This window comes from Gopherus flavomarginatus, chromosome 1 (assembly GCF_025201925.1).
Source record: "Gopherus flavomarginatus isolate rGopFla2 chromosome 1, rGopFla2.mat.asm, whole genome shotgun sequence".
NCBI lineage: Eukaryota > Metazoa > Chordata > Testudines > Testudinidae > Gopherus > Gopherus flavomarginatus.
Window position 1 is genome coordinate 310,354,550 of NC_066617.1, and position 23,810 is coordinate 310,378,359.

Below are 23,810 nucleotides of genomic sequence, written 5' to 3' on the forward strand. Positions count from 1 at the left end.
CTCACAGAGCAGTCTTAGACTTGCTGAGGCCTGAGCCAAAGCCAAAGCCTGAGCCCCACCCGCTCAGGGCCAAAGCCCAAGGGCTTCAGCACTGGGCAGTGGAAATCAGGTTACAGGCTCACTGCCTGGGCTGAAGCCCTCGGGCTTCGGCCTCGCCACCTGCTGCAGCGAGGCTTGGGTGGGGTTTCAGGCGTCAGTCCCACCTCCTGGGGTCATGTAGTAATATTTGTTGTCAGAAGGGGGTCATGATGCAATGAAGTTTGAGAACTGCTGTCTTAGGCTAATAAAATGTTTAAGAACTGCTCAATGAGCAGGCTTCCTTCAGACACTGCAAGGTGCTCTGACTGATCTTTCAAAGTACACAGGGATAAAAGCTATTCTTTTACAGACAGCCTTCTGCCTCCATATCTGGCTTGCTGTGTCTCATTTCCCATGTGGCTTTTCCTCTGGTGCTTCCTGCAGGCCAGACCCACCTATCTTAGGCTATGTCTATCCTACAAGCTAGGGCAGGGCCTGATTAACTTTTTCTGGGCCCGGCACCAAACACATCTGTAGGCCCCCCTGGGGAATGAAGGGGCCAGGGCAAGAGCAAAGTGGGCAGGGTGGATTTGATTTAAATCATGATTTAAATAATTAAATCAGGAAGAATTGATTTAATCATGGTTTTCTACATAAAAGTACATTCTTGTTGGTTGTTCTAACCTTAATATATATTCTTCACAACTCAGAGATAGATGTAGGTTTCATTTTTAGAAAGGTACACACTATACATTTTTAAACAGTGATTTATTTTGAAAACTTTTCAGATGAGTAACTATATCAGAAAATGAATGATTGTTTGGTTATTTCATTTACCAAAGATAATTGAAACAGATATTTATGAAGTCATTGGGAGGTGAACTATCTCCAGTTCAAGAGGTAAATCATTAATATTCAGAGGATTTTCCTGCCAGGCTGTATTAGGAAGAGAACATCACCAGACAGGCATTTACATTGTTCTTTTTAACTAAAAAAACGTTTAGTATTCTGGATTTTTTTTTCTTCAACAGCAAACATAATATTTTAACAAAAAAGCATATGTCCCTCGCTTCTCACATTTATCTCCAGATTTCTTCTCCTTGTCCAGATCTATTCCGCCCCCAACAATCTTCTATTCATTGAACTTTTTGAAACATTTTTACTTTTAAAAAGAGGTAAGGGATTGACTCTGTGTACACAAATTTGCAGAGGGACAATAGAGTTGAGGTCTGTTATTTCTCACCTCTATATATTTATTTCTTTAAAAACATTTTTGCTGTTAACAAGCATGTTACCTCTGGAGACACAAATCCACAGTCTGAGAACTGCAAAACTAAGCATCTCTGATGGTATCTTCTAGACTGAGCACTGAGTCCCATTGGGTAGATAGAAAGATTAACCTAAATCATCTATACAGAAGACTATGGAACCCTATAAAATTGGGTCCCTAATCCATGAATTAGTGAAACTCATTTACAAAACTTTTCTTAAACATTACATGAATATATTGTCTCACGATATAGAATTAGAATTTATAATCCCTATTCCATGATGAGATATAGTGTATCTTAATTAAAACTATCTTTAGATAGGTATTTTCCTTAAAAATCTGATTTAAATTTAAAAAAATATCAGATTTCTTTATTTTTTTTTTAAAAGTCATTGATTTTTATCCACACTGACAGAGTGGTGTGGGAGGGGGGGAGGACTGGTCCCCAGCTGGAACGAGGAAGGGGCCAGGGTCAAGATGAGCACAGTGGGACATGGGGGCAGGGGGAATTAGTCCCTGCTGACTGGAGCAAGGCAGAGGCTGAGGGCAAAAGCACAGCAAGGTGGGAGCTAGGGTTCATCCCTGGAGCCAGGGAGAGGCCAGGGGCAAACTGCAAGCGCAGCAGGGCTGGGGAAGTAGTAAACAGGATTCCTCCTCACCTCAGACCTGCCCACGTGGATCAGGTACCTTCCTTTTCCCTGGTTCTAGCCCATTCTTTTCATCTCTCTCTGCACAGAGCTGAGCGTGGGGGTGCACTGAGCACGGGGCTGGGGGTGCAGGGTCTGAGAGGGAGTTAGGGTGCAGGAGCAGGCTGGGGGTTGGGGTGCAGGGTCGGCCAGGAGCGAGAGTGAGGGAGGGGGCTTAGGGTTGGGGCAGGAGGTAGGGGTGTGTAGTGCTTACCTGGGGCAGCTCCCATTTGGTGCGAGGGGTGCAAGTGGGAATGTGGGCGGGGGTGCAACAGCTCCTGTTTGGTGCGAGGGGTGAGGGTGGGGATGTGGGGGGGTGCAGGAGTCAGGACACTGGCTATGGGGGGACTGGGTATGTGGGGGTTGCAGGAGTCATGGCTGGGGTTGTGAGGGGGGGTCAGGAGTCGGGGCAGGGGCTGAGGGTGTGGGCTGGGGTCTTGGGGGTGCTCCCAGCCCCCTGCCCTGAGCAACTCACGGTAGGGGGCTAAAGGCGATATGCCCTGATTCCAGCCCCATCTCACCTCTGCCTCTTCTCTGCCACCTCCCCCAAGCGGCGAGCATGCTGCTGCTCTGCTTCTCCCCCTCCCTCGCGCCAGCAAACAGCTGTTCGGTGGCAGAGAGAGGCGGGAATGCAGCACACTGGGGGAAAAGGTAGGGGAGGAGCTTGGCTGTCAGCGGAGCCTGCCCTGCTGCAGCAGGAGCCCCAGGAGCCAGCAGCACCAAGCTTCTGCCCCTGCAGGAGACAGCAGGGAGCAGAGAAGAGTGGGCCGAGCCAGGGCCCCTTTGGAGTGTGGTCCTGGCGCCATGGCAAATCTGGTACTGAGCTAGGGGCATGATTTCCCCTATTTGTGTACACATACGCTAGCATGAGTACGAAGTTGCATTGTAACCCCAGTAGCACGAGTACTGGCGGCAGAAGCATAGCTTAGCCATGATGAGTACAAACTCACCTGAAACAAGTAGGTACATATTCGGCTAGCTAAACTCTGCCTACCCTGACATTACCCATACCACTGCAGCTACACTGCTATTCATACTCATGTTAGCTCAGTGAGTGCTAGCGCAAGTATGTCTACACAAGTGGAGGAGGGGGGGGAAATCACACTCCTAGCTTATAATGTAGACATAGCCTTAAGGGTCTACATCAGGGATCGGCAACCTTTGGCACACGGCTTGCCAGGGCAAGTCCCCTGGCGGGTCGGTTTGTTTACCTGCCGCGTCTGCAGGTTGGCTGATCGTGGCTCCCATTGGTCATCGTTCACCGCTCCAGGCCAATGGGGGCTGCGGGAAGCAGCGGCCAGCATATCCCTCAGCCTGTGCTGCTTCCTGGAGCCCCCATTGGCCTAGAGCAGCGAATCGCGGCCAGTGGGAGCTGCGATCAGCCGAACCTGCGGACGTGGCAGGTAAACAAACTGGCCCGGCCCGCCGGGATGCTTACCCTGGTGAGCCACGTGCCAGAGGTTGCTGAACCCTGGTCTACATAATCTGCCCTACTGTGTAGCTCCCAGATAGTCTCTCTTCCCTCGCCTCATAAGGGCCTTTAGCATCTGAGCCACACACACTTTTGAAAATGCATTTGTTTAATTGGTGCATGTAATATAATACACCCATTGAAATTACACATGTACATAATATATGGGTATATATTTTAACTGCAGGGGCATCTGTGTTTTGGTATTTACGCAATACCAACTTTACATATCTAAATCATGGCAACCTGAACTTCAAGTCCACTTTTAAATCACTTCTAGTCCTTAGGCTTACTGAGAAGGTAAAGTTTGAAAATGTATCTGTTTCAGAAATAATATGGGGTCAAAACAGTGGGAGGAAAGCCTTTGAAAAGTGAATGACAGGTATGTTTTTTAAACTCTTACCTTTCTGAAACTCTTTTCTTGACTTGACCCATACTTTTCAGAAAAAAAGCTAGTCTGAGATGAGATGTCTCTGAGGTGGATTGGTTTGGTTTTAGTGAAGTTAGGGAAGTCTGCAAATTAGCCCAATAATAGCAAGTGACCTTCATCCTTAATTATGGAACCACCCATGCTCTTCCATAATATTGTACTAAATAAAAGCATTTATTTTCTCATTTAACCTTTGACAATTTTTTTTTTTTTGTTAAGGAACCACAGGTTGGAATTTCAGAGATAATTAAAAACTGGTCAAATGTGTCTACCGCTGTGCACAAATTTTGTCAAAGTTCTTCCACTAAAATAGCTATCACTCACAATTATTAGACTAAATCAGTTCTCTGACAGACATCTCAGTTATGGACTTCAAGCTGCACTGCACAGGCACTAAGTATTACATCTATAAGTCAAAGGTAGAAAGTGATAAGCCTGAATGGGAATGCAGCAGAAGCCAATCCCACATTAATGAGAACTCTTTTGTGAGACTTCCATGTTACTCATGCCTAACAGAAACAGCCAAGGATGAAGGATAGGGTTACACTGCACTGCAAGATCTGATTGCAGCTTGGTAAACAAACCCTTGCTAGCACAGCTAAAAATAGCAGCACTGATACTGGGGACCCTTGGGACCTAGTTGCATTGCTTGCTGTTGCCCCTGTGTGCTTGCGCGGCCTGTGCTGAAGGCCGTGCCTCTGCATCTTCACTCTTATTTTTAGCCACGCTAGTGCAGGCAAAGTTAGCACTAATATGTCTAACTGAGCTGCATTCACATCTCAAGTCGCAATGTGTACATACTCGGAGAGGGATCATATAGGTATGCTATCGCACATTTCTCCATCAACCCTGCTCTCCCTTTGATCATGTGCTCTTGGCAGTAAAGCATGTCAGATAGGGTTGATACTACCATGGAAGACTACACCCAATGCTTTACCTTGAACTGGAGTTTAAAAACCTTATGCTCCTTGCTTCACACCACACAAGGATTTACTTGAGCCTAGCAAACGTGGTTTTCCTGATTACCAGTCTTGTCGCTCAACAATTTAACGGCCTCCAGCAAGGAAATGAGAGCCGGCAGTGTCCTCTTGACGTCTACAATACAGTATACTTCATTTAACTGGGGCTAACCATGCCCCAGTTAAATGAAGTATACTGTATTGTAGACGTCAAGGACTTCTCATTTCTATTGTGAAGAATTAATAATACAAAGCTACTATACCTTTCATTCTACAAACCCTAGAGGCAAGAAGAGTGCATATAAAACTTAATTTTACTTTAATCATTCAAATAAATCTATTCTTTTACTCTCTACTTTCTAAGCAATATTAGGGGTATGGAACAGCTTCCATATGAGGAGAGATTAATAAGACTGGACTTTTCAGCTTGGAAAAGAGATGACTAAGGGGAGGGAGGGCGCACTATGATAGAGATCTATAAAATCAGGACTAGTGTGAAGGAAGTGAATACGGAAGGGACATTTATCCCTTCACATAACACAAAGAACCAGGTTCAACCAGTTAAATTAATATGCAACAGGTTTAAAACAAGCAAAAGAAAGTACTCCTTCACACAAAGCACAATTAACTTATGGAACTCATTGGCAGGGGACGTTGTGAAGGCCAAAATTAAAACTGGGTTAAAAAAAGAATTAGATAAGTTCATGGGGAATAGGTCCATCAATGGCTATTAGCCAAGATGGTCAGGGCTGCAACCCCATGCTCTGGGGGTCCCTAAACCTCTCACTGCCAGAAGCTAAGACTGGACAACAGGGGATGGATCACTTGATAATTGCCCTGTTCTGTTCATTCCCTTTGAAGCATGGATACTAGGCTCGACGGACCATTGGGCTGACCAACTATGGCCATACTTACGTAGGTTACCAGTTAAATTTTAGACCAAGTCTGAAAATGCCAGCTGATGGCTCTTTAGTGAAATAAGATGGTTGTTTCATTATGGTTCTTAAGAGACAAATGACTATATCCCAAAAAACATATCATCACTCCTGGTACTTCCTCACACCTTTAATATATGTGCACTTTCTGATTACCTAAATTGGCAAAATGTTCTTTCATTTTTCAAGAAGAAATCTGCCAGAGGAGCACTTATTTTTAAGAAACTCAAGAAACATCTGAAATGAGAATTAATTTCCATCTCTTTTGTACTTAACAGTTTCCAGTTTTTAAAACTGTCATTAAAATAAAACTGCTGACCACCCTTCTGTTTACCTTGTTACTATGTAGACCACAAAAGACATCCGTGTAGAAGGGAGGCATGAATAAGCATGAACATGCTGCATCTCTGCTACGAGAAAATGTGTCAAGAGAGTTTATGTGTATGTGCATGTCATCCTCATCCAGCAGCAGAGGATTGTAAAAGTAACCATTTTGCGTGTGTTTATAACTATTCCATCTTAGTCTGTGACTTGATAAGGTCTCACAGCTAAGTTGGGCTACACTGCCAAGGAAAACCCTCATGAACTAAGTAGGTCACTTAGTAACTGTAACTCTTTCCTCTGAGTCAGTCTTGAAATAACGTTATAACCTCCACCTTGGGTCATCAGCAGAGATTAAATCAAGGGCTTCTGGCACGAAAGCATGAGCCTCTCCCACTTGAGGGCAACTCCATTAGCTGGTAGAAGTAGTAAGCTCTTATTTTGTATGCACACCAACCAGTACAATATGACAGCAGCCTTTACCATCCTGTCACCAGCATAATATTAAGAGACACTCTGTTACTTTCAGATGAAAGATAGAACTGTCTGACATAATTAAAGATCCCACAACATTTTTCATAAGATCTGGTATGTTAGCATCATTGTTGTGAGCAATCTAATTTAACTAATAACATTCTATCCTCCTAAATCCAGCCAGTAATTTTAGTTGGATAATACATAGTTTCATTTCTTTCTCACTTCCCATGAGAGAGTTTTTGTATACCACACTGATAGATGTATTAGAAATCTCTAAATAGAATTGCAGTAGGCTGTTAAACACCTGTCATGTTCCACTCCAGAGGTGACTGCCCTTCAACTGTATATGAACCATTCCTGTGCAGCATGTAAAGAACTTTAGCATCCTACATATAGAAATGTAAGATTTGTATTGAAATCATAATACGCATGGCTGCGTGCGTGTTTTCTTGAACTTTTTAAAAATGATCAGATAAGGATTAAGACTGGAAGAAGTCGACTCTACTCTCACATTCCCCTTGGAATCTTTTGGTTTCTTAAAAGGGTGTTAACACTGATATCCTGGCCAAATTCCAGTTCTAATAATTACATTCTGCCTATCTAAATTTCTCCCGCTGTTTGTTGGGACTTATGAGCTGAGCTTCCCTTTAAAATTTACACAAAATGTTAGGCAACCAAATATTTTTATTTGACAATTTGGCTTTTTTAAATCATACTGAGCAGAGATCAAGTATACCTAAAGCATAATGTGCTGTGCACTAAATCAATATTAGGCCATGCTAAAGTACTATTAATTAAAAAAAAATCATTCATGTTAAAAGTAAAAATAAAGACATAAAAACAACATAAACATTAACAAACTGTAACTAAGGTTGTTGATGGCATCATTTCTCTTTGGAAGACTGGCAGACAGAATAATAATAATAATAATCTTACTCTGTCATTCTAAAGAATACCAATAGGTAAACCCAGATTCTACAAACGTTTGTGTGTGACAGTAACTTTAACACATATAAGTAGCCCTCTTAAGCCAGTACATTCTCTGCCATCTCCTTCAACTACCTATTTTCACCAATCTGTATCTGTTACCCATTCAATCATTCTCAGTCTGCCCCAACTTCACTCTTTGCAATTCTCTGTGACCCAAACCCAACCATTCCACGTCCCATACTTAGTCCACTCGTTGCCCCACAGGCATCCCCCAATCAACCAACTGATCCTCTACCTTCGGCAATGCATTGCCAACACCAGTCATTTCATCCTTAGCCCCTGCAACAACCCCAGTTAGCCAATCTCCTGCCTCCCTCAGCTCAGTGGAACTGGATTGCATGCAGACCTGCTGATTCGTGGCCTCCATCTTCGGGGCTGCCAACCCCAAGAGTGCAAAAATCGTGAGTTGGAGCCTAGCACAGTCTGAGATTGACTTAGGAGTCACAGGGTTTGTTTTTAGGTGGCAAGCTCCTGTTTAATTTTATCAGCCTGTGGGGTTCCAAGTCTTTGCAGGTCACATTGCAGTTCTTTGTCTGAAAACATAACAGCTAGAAATGCTTGTTTTTTAAATGAACCTGGAGATTTTCTGGTAATTACATGATTCCAGGGGCTGGGGCTTCAAGCCCAACACCAAATATGATGAGAGCTAGTGCCACAGCTTCTCACCTGCAGGCTTCTGTCCAGGTTCTCCTCCTCCTATTCAGGCTCCATGAGAAGGGGAGCTGAGTTAGATGCTCTTTTCATCAGGGCTCAAGCAAGGCCTGTCCAGACCCTATCCTGGTCTCTGAGGCTTGCAGAGTTTCTCTCTCTCCTCCCCTCCACTAGTGTGGCAGGCAGCCAGAGGGCCACTGATGAGCAGCTGTCCAGAGTCCACCCAGATCACATGAGGCAGCTGCTATGAGCTCAGAGGCAGGAATAGGGCCTAGTAGCCCTAGTAGCACTGGGTCTGATTTTATTTCTCAGCTAAGAGATGGATGCTCTCGCAGCACAATGTCCCTTACCCTTACAGATAGCTGATTGAGTGGAAAAGTCAGTAGCATTTCCTATGCCATCTGCTGGAGGTGATTCTTGCACGTCCCCTATTAAAATTCTAACTCAGGCTGACTCTATGACTTAGGACAGGATCACAATACACGTTTACAAAGCTCAAAACAATTCTTCTTACTCTGGAAATTACTTTGCCAAAATATAAATATTGTAGGCATAGAGAGACTGTGTCAAGGATGCCAGACCCAAAATGTGTCCTACTTTCTAACCACCTTAAATTACAACAGTGAAATTTACACATGGAAAAGATCTATTAAATCATCCACTCCATTGCCTGGAAAATGCAGGATTATTCTCTACAGTACATTTATTAGTGATTAGTCCAATCTAGTTTTAAATGTCCCAATCAATGGGGCTTTCACTATTCCCTTGACTATTCCACAGCCTAGTACAACTTATTGTCAAGCAGTTTTTCCTGATATTCAGCCAAAGATACCCTTTTTCTTAATTTCATCCCATTGCTACCAGGAATTCCCCCATGTACCACGTTAAATAATCATTTTTATTTTTTACATTAACAGTCTCAAAATAGCTGTACACTGTTAACCTTATTTATTGCCAAGCTCTCTCTATTTATATGTGTCTATTAACTTTCTCTCATAAGCCAATGCCTTCAGGCCAGAGTATTTTTGTTGCTCTTCTCTGAACGCCATCCAATTTTCAACAGCTTTCTGGTAATAATGTGCCCAGAAATTCCAGGTGTGCTCACAACAGCGTCTAGCAGAAAGGGATCACCACCTCCTTGCTCTATGACACAATGCCCTTGTATATTCAGCTCAAAGGTGAACTGGCCTCTTCTGTAACCATAACGCATACATGCAGAATTTGCTGTCTGATATCACTCCTAGCTCTCTTCCACCATTATTGCTTCCCATGTTTCTCCCTCTCATCAAGTGTGTATGTTTCAGGTCCTTTCCACACACAAACTTGTACTTTTCCCCAATTTTGTTATCTCATTATTTTTGTTCTTCTTACTCCCCCGCCTAGATCATTAATGAAAATATTGTTAGTTTGAAAGGTTATATGTTTTGCCCAAAATACAAATGCTTCCAGCCCAAATTCAACAGAGCATTTCATTGCATGCCAACAAAAAACAATGAAAAAAATGTCCATTGATGATCATGAAAATTTACAGATAGGCAAAGTAAGAAAAAAAATGCTGCTTGAGAACATCTTAGAGATTGATTTCAGGATATTTACTTTCTATATTTTGATACGTAATGCTGACATTTGTGTTTTATAACTCTTTCATTTTTTTAATCTCAACATCTGTTGTCATTAAACTATTATGGTCTGATCCCCCCACCCATTGTTTGACCTCCCCATAATTTCCCACAACTGTGAAAATGTAAATACATAGAAGTTGGAAAAATGCTCAAGACTCATAATTTTGTGCAACTGAACATTTAAATTGATACAAATAGAAAAAATATTAAAAATAAACTTTGATGTTATCTGTCACAATTATAAAAAATAAATCAAAATTGAGTTCTGCCAACCCTGCTTAAAACATATGCTTAAATTCCTCTTTGTTCAGCAAGACCAATGGGGCTCAAGCATGTGCTTAAAATTAGGCATGCATTTAAGAATTTTGTTAAATCGGGGCTTCCGGTTACATCTACACTGCCAAAAACAAAAACTAAAAACAACACAGCAGAGAGTCTCAGAGCCTGGGTCAACTGACTGGGGCTTGCAGGGCTCATGCTATGGGACTAAAAGTAGCAATGTAGATGTTCCTGCTTGGGCTGGAACCCCAGCTCCAGCCAGAGCAGGCATGTCTTACAATGTTATTTTCAGCCCTGTAGCACAAGCCCCAGGAATCCAAGTCAATTAACTCAGGCTCTGAGACTTTCTGCGGTGGAGTTTTTTTGCAGTGTAGACATACCCTCCATTTCTCTCCATAGACACACACTCCAAAGGAAAAAAAAACAAGGAAAAATAAGTAAAGAAAATTCAGTGCCAGGAAGCAGGAGGCCTACAACAATTCTCTAAATGGCAAAGAGAACCTGCCTATTTGAGAGATCACCCCTTCCCTTTGAAAGTTTAAAATGCGTGTGCAGGGAAGGAGGGGAGTTCCTAGAAAGTAATTCCCTTGGCTTTGGAATTCACTCCCCACACACTGGCTCCAAATTTGTCATTCTTCATGATATGTTGCAAAATCCATCTTTTTTTCCCCCCTAGGCTTTTGGGTGCAGGGTTGGGGTCAAGATGTCTGAGAGTTAGGATCTCTGGGAGGTCAGTAACAGAAGAGGATAGAATATATTCAGTCTTTTCAGTTTATAACTGCTTGGCTGAGGGTGGGGGTTGTTTTGGATTTTTTTGGTATGTGGTGTGCAGTGGCTGCTAGGTTTTTTGCTATTGTAGAATTTAGTTTTTAAACTGTGTTAACATTTCCTAGATCTCAGGATAGGGACCCCACTCTCTCTTTTTTTCCCTTTTTTAAAAAAAAATAAATAAATTGAAATAAACATGCAACAAAGCAACAATCATTAACATTTTAGATTTAAATTTCCAGTAAGTTATTATGAACTGTGACCATCCCTTAGAGACAAATGTGTTAATGAAAACCACAAGTCAAGGTTACAGCAAGTTAATCTCAGATAAAGCCTGGAATGAACACATTGCTAGTCCACTAGTGTGAAAAAGTGGAATTTTTTCATAACATTTTGTATGAAAATTGTATGTGCCTCAGTTTCCCCATGTGCTGCGTGTTTAAGTAGGCGGTGGGAATAAGGTGGTTTATTCTTTGTAGTAATCCAGGTGTGACTGTCGTCTAGCTGCCTAGCTCAGATAATGGCCCAGATATTTTGTAACCCAGCAACTGACGACCCTGGGACCCACCCTCTTCAGGAAGCCCACCAGTTTTGGCCAGCGTGAGAACAAGATGCTAAGAAGAATGACCATGTGACTCTCATTGCCTAGGAAGAAAAACAAAGAACTGAGAGCCACCAGGGATAGTACAGCATAGGCTGCTGAAGCAAGTCACATGCATCGGACTCAGAAGGGGGCAGAGAAGAGAGACTCTGAGCTCAGTACCCACCCACATGGACTTCGCTGTTTTTCTTCCATTCTCTATGCCAACCTAAGAACTTTCTACATTGTGTTCTAGTCAGTTAAAAACCCCTTCTGCTTTTACAACATTGCCTGGAGAGTCACTCCAGTCGAAGGAAGTCGGGGTGTATTATTCCCTTTGGTTGTGCAAGCCTTCCCCAGGTGCCCAATTCGAATGGACTCGCTGAGGGGAGCTCATGGCATGATGTAGGGGTGCTGAAGGCTCTGAGGTTCGGTCCCAGGAGATGGCAAAGCTAAGGGACTTACCTCAGATAGAGAGTGCAACCCTCAAGAAGGGCTGGCACACTGAAGGGAGTTCCTCCCAGGGGCTGTTCCAGAGCTCCAGACCTGTGAAACTGTGACAACTAGTCAGGCCCATCATTTCACAGACAGAAAAGGAGCCCTTGGGGAACAAAAATGTCAAATTCTTAATTCATGCATGCTGAACACTTTTACGTGAAGTGGGCCAGGCTGAGTGTTCGGGAGACCAGATATCCGGATATTATTGGGACCATCCTGATGTTAGGAGCTTTGTCTTACATAGGCACCTATTACCCTCCCCCATTTCCTCCTCCCCACACCCTCATTCTGATTTTTCACACTTGCTATCTGGTCACCCTATTGAGTGTTGCCCCTTGAATGGGATGGAATTTAGGAGGGAGAAAGGGCATGAAAAGGATGGTGCAGCAAAGAGTAAAACCCTAATAACACAACAATTTTAATCCAAGAGTTTACATTCACCACTAGTAAAAACCATAGCAGTTCTCATGACAGGAGTTTCATGGAGAGTATTTAAAAATCACTTCTAAATGCCTTAGGTTTGTGTGCAGAACTGCTGAGTTATTGTTCTCTTCCCGTTTTTCCTTTTCTTTCTTCCCATTTTTTGATTTTCTAACATTTTTTTTTTCCTTTTTCTTCATCTACTTTCTGTAAACTGGCAGGGGGTAGGAAAGGGAGGGGATGTGAGATTGCTGTCACTCTTCTAAGACATGGTGAGATTAGTCTGTCAACCACCTAGTTGTAAGGTTCTAGATTCAGGAGTGCCATTTTAGAAAAATACTGAAGAAATTATTATTTGCTACAAAATCACGGAGGCTACCAAAACTAGATTAATATGCTGTACACCAAATTGTGCACACCTGCTACACTACTAAAATGTTCATTTTGAAATGTATATATGAAAACAGCTACTCATTGGTACTTGACAGAATTATAATATTCTCTCACCACTCAATTTCAATCATTTTTATTCAAATTGTGTGTGAATCTTACTGTTTTAAATGAGCTAGGAACACACCTGTATGTGATATCAATTAATCGTATATGACAGTATATTGGATCTTTTAAGAAACATTGTGAACCCTCAGAAGTCATTCAGGGTATCCAGTTTCCATGCCGAATACAAAATGTTGCTGTTTAATAACGCATATATGATCAAAGTTTGCCGCTCTCCCAGCATCAAATCTTCCTTGTGATTTTATAGATTGCAAATACAAGATGTTTTAACTCTTTCAAATGTAATAAGTACTTCTATTTCACTTGCTTCAAGTCTGCAACCAGTTTGGGAGTGAATAAGACAATTAACCACTGCACAACATAGTCTGTTTATATTACAGAAGATGGATACATAAATTTACAAAAAGTTCTTCATATAGCTTTAACAGAATGTCTTGCTCCTTATGAGCTAGAGGCCTGGGGCCAGCCAGCCATGCTTACTAAGCAGGCACAATTGAGCAGAAATTACCTGATTACCCTAAAAGAGCAGCAGGAAGAAGCCAGGCTGCTGGCCCTGGAGAGAGAGTTCTCAGAGAGAACGCAGTGAAATGCAGGATAAGTCTACACTGCATCTGGGAGTGAGTTTCCCAGCCCAAGTTGTCAGACTCCTGCTAGTGTGCCTAAAATAACTGTGTAGTGTAGATATTGGAACTTGAGCTGGGCTGGAGCTTGGGCTAGCATAATCCCTGAGTCTGTAGACCTGGGCTGGGAGATTCACTCCCAGAAGCAGCACAGATATATCCATATAGGCTGCTGGGAGTGAGTAAGCTCCAACAGAAAAATGTGAAACTTGGGGAGTGAGATAACGGGGAAGGCCTGTGAGAATGGATGGATTTGAAAACTTCATTAGATCAATAAACACTCAAAATAAAGCAGGAGCACACAACTGGGAGAGGGAAAGTCCGAGAATAGCCTTGTAAACCAGGGAAGATGCTGAGACAGCAGAGAACTTCGGAGCTGTGCCCAGTTTAAGGCTAGAGGGAGACTTTTGAGTTTATTTTTTGAACATTTCAAATTGAACCCTAAGGAGATCAGTTACTGGATTTGTAAAAACTATTTGGGAAGGTTATTGAGGAACTAAGAGAGGAAACTGAGGTGAGGGGCTGTTTGCAGGGTTGACTTGACGCCACAAGGGAGCACCCAGGAGGAGGCCACTCAGAGTAACGTTCTACTATAGGGGGCCAGGAGCAAGAAGTATAATGCACGAACTCCTCATCACATTAAAACTATACAACTCCCTTTGTTGCCATAGTTCAATATCACCACCAGAATTCTGAGCGCTAAAGCTTGTTAAAAAGTTGTAAACTGATAGGCAAGCAGCACAGATACTGGATTAGATTTATAACATGCAATAATGAATTTTTTCAGACAGACGGCAATGCACACAGTGCATTTAAGATTAAAATATGGCCCTGTGTCAAGATTTCACTTCAGTGTTTATAGTCTTAAATTAGAGGCATTATTGCATTATCAAAATAACTTTTATAAGGATAATAGTTTAGCACCCACTGTGGCAGTTTATCCATTAATTTCAATGGGAGTATGTTGGGCCACAAGACCTTGAGGCACCACAGGTTTTACTTACTAGACTTTCTATCACTCAAAGAAATGTTAAATTGTAATAAATACAGTGGACAGAGCACATGCTATACTTCTTTTTCATTCCTATAATATCCAACAAATATCGCACAGTAGTTACAGTAGGTAATAAATAGATTTAAGTCAGATTTTTACAGGTCTAGTAATATTTTATTATAAAAACCAGCAATCAAATTATTTTAAAAAACTATTTAGAATTGTTATTTGTAAAAACTTTAGTTATTACCAGTCTTATGTCTTTTTATTCTAACATGCAGAACTGTCACATTATAAGGGAGGGATAGCTCAGGGGTTTAAGCATTGGCCTGCTAAGCCCAGGGTTGTGAATTCAATCTTTGAGGAGAGCCACTAAGGGATCTGGGGCAAAATCAATACTTGGTCCTGCTAGTGAAGGCAGGGGGCTGGACTCAATGACCTTCCAGGGTCCCTTCCAGCTCTATGAGATAGGTCTCTCTCTCTCTCTCTCTCTCTCTCTCTCTCTATATATATATATATATATAAGCATTTGAGTGAAATTTTAATTGTTTACTTGCAAAACATAGTAAATCCCTTTTTTGCCAAAGTGGAATATTTAAAAAGCAGCTTAAAAGGAAATGAACAGGAACAAGTCTCACTTATCCTTCTGCACCTGCTTTAGGATTTCGATCAACGACTATCATGATTTGGAAGCATCCACCACCGTTTTGTTTTCTTTTCACAGTATGTGGTTGCTAGGGAACAAAATACTATTGTGTGATTTCATGATCTATTGCCCAGTTTTCCTGGCAATAATGCTTTCTAAAATTTAACAGAGGTCACTTATTAATGTATTATGTATAAGAAAAATAAAAACAGAGAGAGAGAATAAGAATCTCATGAAGCCTTTTTAAAACTTACTAAAGAAAAAATATGCAAATATCTCTAGACAACCAAAACAAGCTAATTTAAGTACTCTACTGAAATACACACACACACCCCAATCATTTTTTTGCAATCATATCTATATTTTTCCCTAAATTGTCAAAGAATATTGTATATCCTTTTCCAAGTGGAACATGCCTCCCCTTATTGCTTTAGAGTTATTATTGTGCATGTAAAGTTCTGTATACATTACACATAATAGAATGTGGGGACAAGAGAGGCATACCGTTTATAATTCGGATCAGAGGGAATTTTGCTATTCAGATTGTACTCATGTTGGGGCCTCCATTTATTTATGTAACAATTATTGCTTAGTGGGATAGATAGAAAAGTCTAAATAAGGCTGCTCCTGTGTTCAGTATAACAAAAGATAATGCAGGATACAGTATCTAAAATTGCAAACAACAATTCTAACCGTAAAAAATGTCACATATTTTTACACTATCAAAGCTTCCTAAACAAGGAATTAAAAAGATTGTTACTGCCAGACAATGTGGGGACCTGTGATGGCATCATCAGAACCTAGCAGAAGGCAATCATACTTAGAAATAGAGTGACAGGTGAATGTATGTATGCACAGATATAACCTCAAAGAAAGATTTTAAATAAAACCTGTGGAGTAGCTGTTACTCTATCATGCATACCTGAAATTTCACATCCTACAACACATAGTATTTCAAAGGCCTTTCAAGTTTTTTTTTTAATTTATCAATGCATATTACTTTTTTGTTGCATTAAAATTTGAGAGAAAATGAATGAGGCATGTTCCAAAAGACATCAAAGCTTTGACATATTACAATGGAACTTCTGATATTAAAAATAACACACGCAGCATATAAAATACACAAATCACAGGGATGATCTCAGAGCTCCTTCTGTCCTCAGCCCAGAGTTGAATTTATTCAAATGTCTACCCTCTCCTTAAAGAACCCGACAGTCATTACCAATGTACATTTAAAATTAAGAGTAAGAGTGAAATGCAAGCCAGCTCTCTCCATAGCACACAACAATAAACTAACCCTAGCAATAGGAACAGAGAAATTAGAGACGGACATGACCTAGCTCACCAAATCCATCCCCTTGCCAAGAGGCAGAATATGCTACCACAAGCGATATTGTTCAAGTAGTACCAAAGGGTCTCTCTGCCCCTGGCTGGCCGCACACCCGTGGTCCTATCATTTCCAACTTCAGTGAAATCTGACTTAAGTAATCACCCAGGGGACCAAGAGGGAAAAAAAATCAGTCACCTAGTACAGCTGCTCTTAAGTTACAACCAAACTGTCCTGGAAACTGCAGAGAGAGCCTTTCCAAGGCTGGCTTCCTTCACCCAGGGTCCAAGTGATGCTGGTCCTCAGGGCAGGCTCCCCAGGCTGGAGAGGGTTTGCCCCTCCAGCCAATCAGCAAGGGGGAGCCCCGCGTGCCCGACCTACGGGGTGGGTGGGCAGGAGGCGTGCGGCCGGAGGGGCCCTAGGCGCTGTCAGCGCCACGCGTGCGGGATACTATGGGAATAGGGGGATGCCCAGACAGGTTGGGTGGGAGGAGGGGGAACGAGCGTGGCCCAGGGGAGAGTCGCAGCTGTCCTGTCCCCACGCCTGGTGCCAGCAACTGCCCGGGAGGGAGCAGCCCGTCCCCGCGGCTGCCAAAAGGAAATGCCGCCCTGGAGAGGAGAACAAACTTTCTGAGTCCCCGGGGACGAGCGGCCGGGCTTGCCGAGGGGAAGGGGAGGCGGCGGCCAGGGCGCTGCTGGGGAAGGGACACACACCCAGAGGGATGCTGGCGCGGGGGCGGGTAGGAGGCAGAGCCGGCAGCAGCTGCGGATGGGCGCTGGAAAGCGGGGGAGCCGCGAGCCCCCCGTGCCCGCCCCCGCACGGCAGCGCCCCCCCTCCGAGCCAGGCGGGGGACCAGGCAGCCGCGGGAAGCGGCACAGCCCGGGGGATGCTGCTGCCGCCGCCCGGCCCTACGCTCCCTACCTGCTGGCGGTGCGGAGCTGCCGGGGCGCGGCGCGGCCCCTTCCCCCTCGGCCGGCGCCGCGCAGCCCCCACGCCTGTCCCGGGCAGAGCGCGAGCCCGGCCGCCGGAGCCTGCAGCGCTGCGGGCGGAGGACGCCCCGTGGCGGCGGGGAGCGGAGCCGGCTTAGGGGCGCTGGAGAAACAGCCGCCTCTGATCCAAAACGTGTGTGTGTCGGTGTCGGGCTCGGGGTGCGCGCGAGTGTGAGGGATGCGGCAAGGGAGCGAGGGAAAATTCCCCCGCTTAGGAAACCCGTAGACAACGGGCAAAGCAGGTGTGCTGGGGAGGGAGCGGGAGGCGGGTTGGCGGCTGGTGCGGGGGCCTGGGAGGGAGCGCACAGATCCGCCTGAGCAGCAGGCAGCTGCCGCCGTGCCGCGGGGAAGCAGAGGCAGCGGCTGCAGCTCCTCAAGGCAGCAGGTGGTGAATCGGTCACCTACAGACGCCACGGCGACCTTGAAAGGCGGCGGGGCAAACTGGCACTGAGCTGGCAGCCCGTGAATAGGAGGGGATGCTTATGGCGGGGAGGCACAAAGGGACTTAGCCCTCAGCCAAGAGCTCTGGGGGAGCAGGACAGAAGGGACCGGAGTGCTTTAAATAAAGAGACTCCGGCTCATTCATAGCTGATGCCCAGAGGCTCCTTGTGTCTCCTATTGTGTTAAATGCTGGGCAGCAGGTTGCCACTTTAGTTTACTCTTGGGGGAGGGGGGCGTTGATTAAAATATATCCACCCCATTTCACTCCCTAAAAGTTCTGTTGCATTAGCTCCCAGGAAAGGGGGCACTGAATTCTGTTTGCTTAGTTACAGCATCAATTATACAGTGAATTATAGAGGAGCAGCTGTAGGAGGTTCCCCACAGGGCTATCTTCAACAGGGAGGAAGGAGTGAGGGGGACAAGGTGGCTGTCAAAGCAAAAATATAACTGCTATTTCTGCTCATTTTATCTGGCATCCTTGGGCCTCCTGAGTTTACACACAGGTCAGCACTAAAGAACACGTGTGAATGGTTGACATCTGCAACCACTTTGCTCTCCTGTTCAGTTTCCCAAATGTATGCCCAGTTTGACTGGGTCAGGAATCTTCCAAGGAGAATTTGCTGCTACAAGAAGTAATGTTAGTAGCACTCTGACCTCTTGAGTTAGTATGGAGTCTAAATCAATATCCTTAACATAAGCTCTCTAGTCCTGTTGGACGTGTATTTTACTTCTGTATTTAGCCCACAATTCAAGAAAGATGTTGATACATTGGAGAGGGTTCAAAGACGAGCCATGAGAATGATTTTAAAAGTGCCTTATAGTGAGAGACTCAAAGGGTATGTCTACACTTCAAGAAAACACTGGTGGCTGGCCTGTGCCAGCTGACTTGCACTCATAGGGCTTGGGTTGCAGGGCTATAAAATTGGAATGTAGGCACTGGGCTAGACCCTGGTCTCAAGCTTAGGCTTGTGGACTCTCTCTCATCATGGGGACCCAGAGTCCAGGCTCCAGGCCAATCTTTAATGTATACACTTCAGTTTTTTAGGCCCTCGGCCCCAGGCCAAGTCAGCTGACATAAGCCAGCCACAGGTATTTTATTGCAGTGTAGACAACCCAAAGAGCTTAATCTGTTTAGCTTAACAAGGTTAAGGGACGACTTGATCACAATCTATAAGTATCTACCTAGGGAGCAAACATTTAATAACATGCTTTTCAGTCTAGCAGAGAAAGGTATAACAATCCAATGACTGGAAGTTGAAGCTAGACAAATTCAGACAGGAATTAAGGTGTCCATTTTTGACAGTGCAAGTAATTAACTATTGGAACAGTTTACTGAGGGTCATGGTGGATTCTCCATCACTGACAATTTTTAAATCAAGACTGGATGTTTTTCTAAAAGAGATGGTGTCGGTATTATTATGGGGTAATTCTACTGTTTGTGTTACACAGGAGATCAGACTAGGTCAGGGATCGGCAACCTTTGTTTACCTCCCGCGTCCGCAGGTTCGGCCGATCGCAGCTCCAACTGACTGTGGTTCGCCGCTCCAGGCCAATGGGGGCGGTGGGAAGCGGTGGCCAGCACGTCCCTCGGCCTGTGCCACTTCCCGCAGCCCGCATTGGCCTGGGACGGTGAACCACGGCCAGTAGGAGCCACAATCGGCCGAACCTGTGGATGTGGCAGGTAAACAAACTGGCCCGGCCCACAAGTGTGCTTACCCTAGCGGGCCGCGTGCCAAAGGTTGCCGATCCCTGGACTACGTGATCACAATGGTCCCTTCTAGCCTTAGAATCTATCAGTCATGATATTAGGACACTGCTGCTGGAGGTTCTTTTTTCCAATGGGACATAAACCTACAGTAGGACTTGATTGCCTATGGCAGTATTATCCAGCAGACAGAGCGTTACACTGTGTCAGAAAACCTTCGGTCATGTTCCTAACATTACCTGTTGTGATTTTGCACAAGTCACATCACCTCTCTGTGCTTTCTTTATCCTATCTATACAAATGTACATATGTAGTGATCTTTAGTAAACTAGGCTCAGACACTCAAAGATATATCTTTATTTAAGCTCATGGAGAATGTGTTTACTAATCTAAATTCATCCTGCAGTTTCAGTTGGAAAAGTGAATTCTTCAAATCCTTTCCTAAATGGTGGTGCAGAGTTATCATGTGCTCCAAACAGCTGAGGTGTCTGTGTTGTGGTGCTGGATAAAGTGATGCCTTTATATATCAGTTTACAATGTGGTTCAGAATACTTCTGGTTGATAATTACTTTGGTAAATGTAAAGTAATCGTATCAAACATGGATATTAAAGTAGCATATTAAACATTTCATATATATTGAACACATCCTAAATTGCTAGTGGTAGAAAGCTGTTGGATTGTTGTTTTATATTTTGTTTCATTCCTGAAGGTCTTCGTTCATTAAAGCATCGCTATAATATGTCCAAAGGTGTTGTGCTAATTTTGTATTTACATTACCAGATCATTTTGTGTTTACCAGTAAATACACTTTATGCAACAGAAGTCATTTCCATGCCACTAGGCTTGCCTTATTTAAACGGTACTGGCTTGCCTTGCCTCTGTGTGTGGCTTTTTTCCCTGGCTGGCAGGGTTAGTGTCACAGCTTCAGTTTGAGTAATGACAACAAGCAATACTGACACAATTTATACCAACCAACACAAGGACATCCGTGTAGAGGACAAAGCATAGAAACTAATTCACTGCTTTAGGTAAGTGCTAACAACCTATACTCTAAAAAAACAAACAATAATCACCCACTAATGCAAAGATGGGAATGAATGCCCTGCATTTTCTCACTGTAGTTCATTTTTCACCAGTTTGCCTTTGATTTGAATAGGACAATGACACAGATAACTATAAAAGAATAGCTGCTGGAGGCATTTCTATCAGATGCAGTCCTGGTGAAAGAAAGTCATAATTTGAACGCTCACTCCTGTATTATTTACACTGGAACAAACCTATTGAATTATGTTACAGAATGTTAAAATTTAATACTGCACCTACTTACGCACATGCTTAACTTTATATAATGAGTATTCCCACTCAAGTACATTACCACAAACGGGACTATTCATGCTTAAAATTAAGCATAAGTGTTTGCAGGATCAGGGCATAATTAACAAATATGTCCTAAACCCCAGTCTCTGCAAGTAACTCTCCAGTTGTCTGTGTTTACTTTTGTTTATTTTGCTTCTTAGTCTTCCTGCTTGTTTGGTTTGAAAATAAAAACAAAATTAAAAAACAAAAAGACTCCACCCAGTATAAACAAGCTCTGTTTGACAGTTATGTAAGTGGAGAGTGATATAAAACAGAGCTAATATAAAATGTTACCAATGACACTGAAATTGTTTAATATATCTGACTACAGTGATGACATTTTTAAAGGATTATTTTTTCCTGGCAATTAAGTGTTGTCCCTTTTATTGTCTTATATTCTCTCAACTGTACTCACAGAACTCTTTTTGCACACGTCTATACATCCTGAGACGCAGAAAGGACTTTATCTGTTATGAATTTCACTAGAACTAGTCCATTTGAGCATTTTGCTATTTGTACTTCAGTAGCTCTTAAGGGCCCTGATAAGGAGCAAGGCTCCACTGCTCTAGGCACTGTACACACACAGGAAGACACATCCCCTGCACAGAAGACATCACAATCTTTTTTTTTATTTACTGATGATTTTTAAAAATAGAAAGTATTTTTGATGTCATCTTTGTAGTCAGAAGGGTGAATTCCCCTAGGCCTGGTCTGGAGCTTTGTCTTTAGCAGAAAATGTGACTGATAGTGTAAACAAAACCAAAAACCCCACCAGAGCTCATTTCAGCCCTCATAAATTCACTCACTTCAATAGGAATTGCACAGATACAGCTAAGGGCACAATTAGGCCCTCTGGACTTTTAAAGCTTCAAAAATAGTCATATGTAATTCCTTCTTCTTTGGATACTGCAAGCTTTAAGAGATTTTTTGAAAGCTGTAAATTCCTATTTATCCACTAAGAGGCTCATAGGCAATCTTCCCCTAATGGAAATGGAACTGTAAAGCTGAAGCATTAATATACACAATATGATACATTACACTGGAATGGAACTGTCTCAACCAATCAGAGGACAGGGATGCTATACACTTACAGAGGCATAACCAAGCTGTTTTCTTCCACTTAGTTCCCTGCACTCTGGTTCTTGGTATCTGATTTATACTATTACTATGTGGTTAGCTCTCAATAGCCATATGCTACTTGAATCCCTGAACTCTGATTGGCTAATAATGACTATCAGCCAATCAGATTGCTGGGCATTGTATGATTATTGTACAGTGATTTTTCCAATAACTGTACTGTGAATATGAAAATATCACTATTCCACCTATTATAATCCTTCTGTTCTGATTGGCTTCTGTGCTTTGAATATTCAGATTACTAGCCAGCAGCCAAAACACCCCCCTCATCTGCTCACTCTGTTACGATGATGCATAAAACTTCCAAAATGTACATGAAAGAGATTAAGAAAAATAACAAACACAAAAGAAAATGGGGCATGAAACTGATCAAAAACACTTCTGACTCCTTTCCTTCTTTCTGGCCTTACTCCACTCCCACAGGAGTTTTGCCAGTGACTTAAATAGCATCATATTTGTGTGTTTCTTCTCATCCCTTTCTCACGCTTTCTTCTGTACAAGTCATTGGGGTCCTTATTTCTGTAACAACTGTCATATATTTGCATTTATATTGCTTATCCACACTACAAGAAATCCACCCTCTTCCTCCAAATGCAGCCTGGAAACAAAATATAAACAAAAAGTATAAGCTCTTATCATGTGGGGTAGTATGGAGGCTGGATGGGTCAATGTACTTTTCAGCCAGTTTACTTCAATCACTGCAAAAACCAACAGTGAAACCAGCACCATATAGGCATTCTTATCAGAGAAGCCCAAGACTGAGTAAGTATTGAAGACCGAACCACCTGAGGACTTTTGCTGTAGCAGAACTCTTGCACATTGGTAGAACTCTGTGCACTAAACTAGTTGTATTGCATTAAATCAATAGAGGACTCCATTTTTCATTAGAATTGGACACTTCATTAGGCACTTCCTAAGCGCATAAGGGTGTTCTCACTTACTCTGTGTAAATGTGGAGTTACCTGGGATTTACACCCTAATGCAAAGCAGAATTAGGACAGGAATAGCTAGTCAACAAGCAGAGCTATAATTCTGTTATTCGCTTTTTTACTTCATTTTATAAATTGCACATTACTACTGCAGTACAACTTTTCTAAAATATAGCCCCCAAGCAGTGGCATTCTCAAGACTGTGCAGGTGCTGCTGGTTCTGCAGATGATGCCCTCACTCCCTATGTAATAAAATGGCAGCTGAGATCAGCTGAGGTGCTCAAGATAACTGTTCCTAGATTAAATATCTGTCCCCAGTGAAATCCCATCCCCAGTGAAGTTAATGGGAGTTTTGTCAGTGACATTAATAGGGTCAGGATTTCATTCTGGGATAGCGATAGCAGAATGCATTAACTAGACAGCTGTTGACTGGAATTTACCTTTCCATACTAGACCAACAGGGCTGAACTCCTGACATTTAGAACATGATGTCAGGTCCATCTCTTTTCTCAGGCATCCAACTGGGTTGGAGCTAGATACAGCATATTTAGATGACTTTGGGGCAAGAGGGAGACTACTTTTGTTGACGTCAGTTATCAGAGATGTATTTATTTTTAATATTGCACATATATCCCAAGAGGCTGTAATTCAGCTCATTTTACAAACTGATAAATAAAGGAGAGCTATTCGTCTTCTCCAGTGAAGACGACTGTGGAAAGAGGACTGGGGAGGGGCGGGGGGAGAATCTAGCTAACTGCAAGGCTGAGCTTCCAG

The 23,810-nt window shown here is 43.0% G+C and overlaps 1 protein-coding gene across 4 annotated transcripts in view; it reads right to left on the bottom strand.

Moving 5' to 3' along the window:
- Positions 1-17,456, bottom strand: part of ENOX1 (ecto-NOX disulfide-thiol exchanger 1) — a 536,222-nt gene extending 518,766 nt beyond the window's left edge. For 3 of the 4 annotated variants that reach the window (XM_050948778.1, XM_050948788.1, XM_050948749.1), the window contains exon 1: positions 17,400-17,456. The gene's annotated coding sequence lies outside the window, so the exon portion shown is untranslated. Of the gene's footprint in view, positions 1-16,676; positions 16,743-17,399 lie in introns of those variants that run through there. The other variant, XM_050948760.1, reaches the window with a different exon arrangement.
- Between the last annotated feature and the right edge of the window lie 6,354 nt (positions 17,457-23,810).